Here is a 5,630-nt window from a genome sequence, read left to right as displayed (position 1 = left end):
CGCACACACAAAGTCCTCTCTCTCTAATTCACGCACACAATCATTCTGTCTCACATAAATACAGTCTCTGCCTGTCTCTCACAAAAAAATTTACTCTCTGTCTCACTCTTTCACACACATAACAACAACAAAATGGATTTAAACAGCGCGCTCCACGCCGGAGGGCGTCTCAGAGCGCTTAACAGTCACAGATTCCGGGACCGAGCTACGTCGAGGTGGGCAAAGGTCGAAAAGAAAGTTCTTCAGCAGAGACCTGGAAATGGGAAGGGAGGAACCGAGACGAAGTGAGAGAGGAAGGTGGTTCCAGGGCATAGGGCTGAAGGCACGGCCGCCGAGGGTGCAGGGAGGACTCAGAGGACGAGGAGGAGGCCAGACCCGGAGCACGAAAGAATAGGGTGCTGTTTTGGAGTGGAGCCTTTTGCAGGACAGAATATGGGCTGCATTATTGTGGATGATATGCTCCGTAATCTGTATGATTCAAAATGTGGAAATGTGAACACATTGGTGTGTTGTTGCTAAGCGCAGAGCATTCAATTTCAGGTCAAGTTCAAATCCAGACTTTTTTCAGGTGGAGTCAATATTGCCAATAAAGAAATCTGTAATTTTCTTAACATTTTAGTCATCTTTCGTTCAATAATAGTCACTGCATTTGTTATCGCGACTTTCGTATAAAGTGCATCCATAGTGAGACAAAAAAGGGAGCTCCAAAGAAACGGGGCAAATGGATCTACATTTATTTAAAAAAAGGCCTGTAACTGGATTCAAGCTAAGACAGCACTCGTCATGTTCTCGTTATGAGCTATCGGGCCTCCAGGTTCGGACGGCTGGTGATCCCCACAACGTGGGCTGGCGCCTCTCCGCCCCTGGTATCGACTGATACCGGTTACTGGATGACCTGCTCTGCCTGCTCTTTACTCTCTCTCGCTGTCGAAAGGCAGACTTGGCTGATGATCAAGCAGTCCGTCTTGTCAGTAACCGTCTGTGGTTCCAAATCTTCTGTTTCCATGGTTTCGGTTGGAGAGTTCAGGCCTCCGCAAGGGTCACCACAGAGCTCCTCCTCTGTTCTCTCCTCCACCCGAGACAAAATCACTCAGTTTCTAAAAGTAATGACTCTTACAGTCACATCACCTTCAGACCATTACCTGCCTACAGATCCGCTCATCTCAACCAACACATGGTGTTCATCGTATCGGTATCTCTCCGTCATGGGTTCTTACGCACACGTTCATGCCGCCCATGGGTGCTGTGACCCATTCCGGCTTTCCAACTTCATTCCGTTCACATCTCCTTCCAACACGCTCCATTGCTGGAATTTTACGACGCATTCTTCTCCACCATGATCCCACAAGCACCGATTTTAATCTATTTCCTCAGATGTGGCATTTTGTCAAAGCCCATCTGGAAACAGAACTGCCTCATATCTATTACATTTCACTAGTTTGATTCTGAGCTTCCCAAATAATTCGCTAACATTGGTCAGCATGTATTTTTTTTTGGAAAATCCATGATGGCTGCTGCTAGCAAAAATCTACTTCTCCAGATATAATAATAATATTCAAGCGCAGAGCAGGGCAGGGATAGGGGAACATCGAATCAACCATTACGAATCAAACATGGCTCTCAACAGTAGAAATCTTGCATAATACCACTAAACCAATGGCGCAGGAACGAACCATTTTGCGCATCAAATAACTGGAATTTCAAAACGAGAACATGGCAATATATAACTGAATGGCTCTTTGTTGATTTGCTGCACATTTATCAAAATTGATCTTCACCTTCAAGTCATTGGAAATAATAAATTGTGTTTGTGTAATTGAAACAGAACCTCGCAGAAGATTCACAATGTAAAATCTCCCAAACGGGCAGTATTTAAAGGACAAACATAGGCTGTGAGTCACAATCAAACAGAAAAAAAATCTGCCGAAACCCGGGATTGAACCAGGGACCTTTAGGTCTTTAGTCTAACGCTCTTCCAACTGAGATATTACGGCCGTTGTAAATTTACGTGTTTCCGCTTATTTTCAAAAATTGCACAAATCTTGTTTTGCTAATAACCACTGGTCCCTCATTTTCGGAACCTGATAGCAAATTTATACTGACAAAAAATAAATTGATGCGCGCCCCTTTCAGGTTAGGAGAACTTCATCTTAGGGAATCATGACAGATCTTGGGTGAGCCCCGAATGCCGTCCTTCAAGCGGTTTTGAACAATGCTTCTGAATGACCAAGATCACCAGGTTAGTTTGGATCAAGAAGCCAGCTATGCCCACCTGATAACATCCCCTCAGAACACGCAGCACTTCGTCATCTTTCTTTGAGTCAAAGTTCTTTGTAATTTATTCTCGTGTCCTGCTCTCTACCACTTTTCCTGACGATGTGTTTAAGTCTTTGATTAGCCTCTGCATAATGAAAACCTTCGTGGTATCTGCTTTGCAACTGTAATTCACACATATAAACATACGTCATATTATTTTACTCTGTTATACTTTGGCCATCCTTACATTTCATACTGTGCTTCAACACGTCTTAGAGACGTCTCAAAGCGCTTAACAGAATTGACTATATTTTTGGGCGAAAAGCGGCAGCCAATTGCACTCAGCACTCTTCCACCAACAGTGGTGCATTCAGCGAGCAAATTAATTGGTTCATGTGCTGTTAAATTTAATAATCCTAAAACACTAATTTGGTTACACAATTTCAATTCCATTCAATATTTCATCCAACACCATGAAGCTCGCTCCGAGTTGTTGTTTTTTCCCAATACAAATCATCCCTAGTTTGCCGGATTATTGTTTGCCTATGTCTAATCAATGCTCATTATTATTTCTGGAAAAACTATATGTCAAGCTCTTTCCTGTGCTTTCTATCATCTTTAGGGCTTGGCAGTCAAATTGTGTCCCTGTGTCCAGTACTGTTCGCAATATTCAAGGTAATTTCCGACTAAGAACTTTATACACCGAGATAGGAGTGGGTTATCACAGAGTCAGCGGTGAATGGTCAATCCAATGACATCAGTTTGTCGACGATCAGGTCTTGGAATGAAAGGGTTGTGTTGGAGAAGGAGCGGACATTTTGCAGCGACAAACTGTTCGCTGGATGAAGGGGGAGGAGGTTGAGTGTCAGAAAAGCAAAGATTAATTTCTTCCCAATTGCTGGAAACCGCGGGTCTTGGGGTACAAATGAGGGCGAAGGCAGTCAGAGCGTGTCTGCAGGACAACATACAATAAGTTCCACCGTGAACCAGAAGTAGAATGCCCAGTGTGGGACAGGGGGAAACTGTGGACTTCAAGGAGTGAAAGGGCGCAAGGAAGCTGCTGAGGAATGAGACCCTTGTGGGAATAAAGCAGGACAGAGGACAGGAATATGTGCATTTGGGGTACAAGATAGCAACTCGCAGCAGTGGATGCAGCCAATCCGCAAACAAAGAGGTGAGCAGTGGGGCAGTGTCAACCAAGAGACATGGAAACGGAACCAGATACCAAAATTGTGTGCGAAACAAATTAACATTCATCTGGTTGTTAGCGCCGTGGCTCAGTTGGCAACTCAACTTCTCGTAAACAGGAGATCCAGGTTTCAAAGCCCAACGGTGCCTTGCTGAATACCCGAACATGAAAAATCTTGGTTCTTCTGCTGGGATTGTCACATCATGTTTACCAAATGCGAAGCTGGTTGTTACTTCACGCTCTTGACCCACCCTACTGAACCAAATTGCTTAAACCACAACTGCACTATCCACTGTATCCGCAAGAATAGCTCCAGCCCTCTATTCATCCCTCGTACATCCACTCCACCAGAGCTGGTCATGACGTCAGCCACTCTGCTCCGAAATTCTGATATTGGGGAATTGACAAGTCTGCTCGGTTTCCTTGTCAACAATTTTTGTTTCAGTGCTACAGGGCCGGTTGTTGATTTCGTTACCAATAGTTACCCAGGTTTCTTTGTATTCACACATGTATTTACACGGTTACGCAGTTTAAATTCAGAGAGAATCATGAAAAAGCTTTGCGTTTTCCAATTATTCTATTTGTTGAATGATTTGTTGATTACAGATCTGCCAGAAACGCTGTTGGATGTATAGAAATCCAGGACATTATGCATTATTCAACTGACCAGAGCAGAATAAAACTCTCTGCAACATGCGTTCAAGCTGCCAGCTCAGAATTCGAGACACAGCAAAGCGTCCTCTCCACTGTCCTGCTCATTAACCAGGTCAGGGTTAGAGACACAGTAAACCTATATCCACACTGCCCGCCTGGATAACTAGGTCAGGATTTGAGAGACGAAAAGCTTCCTCTACATTAAACTCATATGATTCTTGCTTTGGAGTTAGCAGCTAAATAAATGTGCAAGCGGGCAAAGGGTTACAACATCGGACGAGCAGCTTTTTAGGGATTGTTTTCTATGTGTCTTATTACGCCTACATTATTACGCCTACAGGCAAATAAACTACAATACCAATATCATTGCATTAAATGTCCTGTTCGAATTGGCTAAAGAGTAACTGATACTGTGCTAGTGTCCGGGTATCATACAAGATCCAAATTCGTTTGAGCCGAGTTGGACGACTGGATGGTGCAGGTTTATTTGTCACAACTGCTCAATGATTTAGAGTAAGTTTGTTGCTCTACCAGCCTTTCTGTGCGGTTGCTGCAAACCATACAGGGACGGCTAATCTCTCTTTGACAGTTAGACTGGAGATACTATGTGAAAATAATAGTTGTTTGTGATAATGTGCAGGTTGCTTATATATTCATTTTGTTTAGCTTGGGGAATAACAATTTAAGAAAATGGCAGGGGTTGCAGGTTCAAATCGCGGATTAACCCGCATTTTAGTGGATTGTTTCTCCACAGTTTTAAAGCAACCGCATTTTCAAAATAATCGATTATCTTGTGTACATCATGCAGCTGATGCCAACTTAAACAGAGGCAATTAAATTTGTTTGCAAAGCACCGTATATGACAGGTTAATCAATAATTCCCTAGACAGCATCAGATTTCCCAGAGCTCCGAGGCCCGTGTCCTTTCCCACACAAGACACCAGAGCCGATCATCCTCGCCATGTTCCATTGTCTCCCCTTGCCAAGCTGAGAGATTTCTGGATCCCCGTCTTATTTGAAATGGCCTCAGTCAAAATCTACACCAATGCCTCGACCCACATGGCCTGGGTCACCCACTTGCCATGTTTTATTTGATTGTTTTATTTCTCCGTGTTATCCTGTCCAATATTAGCGGGCGAGATTTAGACCTTTCTGGAACTGAATTCTACAGAACATCTAACTATCTCTTCCTTCCCATATCCACAATCAGTCTAAAGACACCTTTTGGTCGTGTTGTTGGTCATCGTTGCCTTCCCAAAACGTCTCAATTCCTAACCCCACACCAATGCCCAGTTAGTAATATTATTATGAGTAATAACTCTTGCATTCGATACAGCAACTTATCCAACTTCGAATCGTCTCAAAATGGTTCTTAGAATATATTGTAAATTCAGTTGATTGCACATTTTTGGGCGAAATGCGGCGGCCAATTTCCTGCAGCAGTGACCCACAAACAGTCGTGGATAGAGTAAGCAATTTAATACGACTTATCTTGTTTGAAGGAATATTACACCCGGAAATTGCTCCACCA

General features: G+C 43.4%; 1 non-coding gene across 1 annotated transcript; it reads right to left on the bottom strand.

The window, feature by feature from the left end:
- Positions 1-1,921: 1,921 nt before the first annotated feature.
- trnaf-aaa lies at positions 1,922-1,994 on the bottom strand. The gene has a single exon. It is a non-coding gene; the product is annotated as a tRNA-Phe (tRNA).
- Between the last annotated feature and the right edge of the window lie 3,636 nt (positions 1,995-5,630).

Source organism: Callorhinchus milii, unplaced genomic scaffold (assembly GCF_018977255.1).
Source record: "Callorhinchus milii isolate IMCB2004 unplaced genomic scaffold, IMCB_Cmil_1.0 Scaffold36, whole genome shotgun sequence".
Lineage (NCBI taxonomy): Eukaryota > Metazoa > Chordata > Chondrichthyes > Chimaeriformes > Callorhinchidae > Callorhinchus > Callorhinchus milii.
Note: the sequence above shows the minus strand (reverse complement) of the source record. Positions and strands in the feature narration are given on the sequence as shown.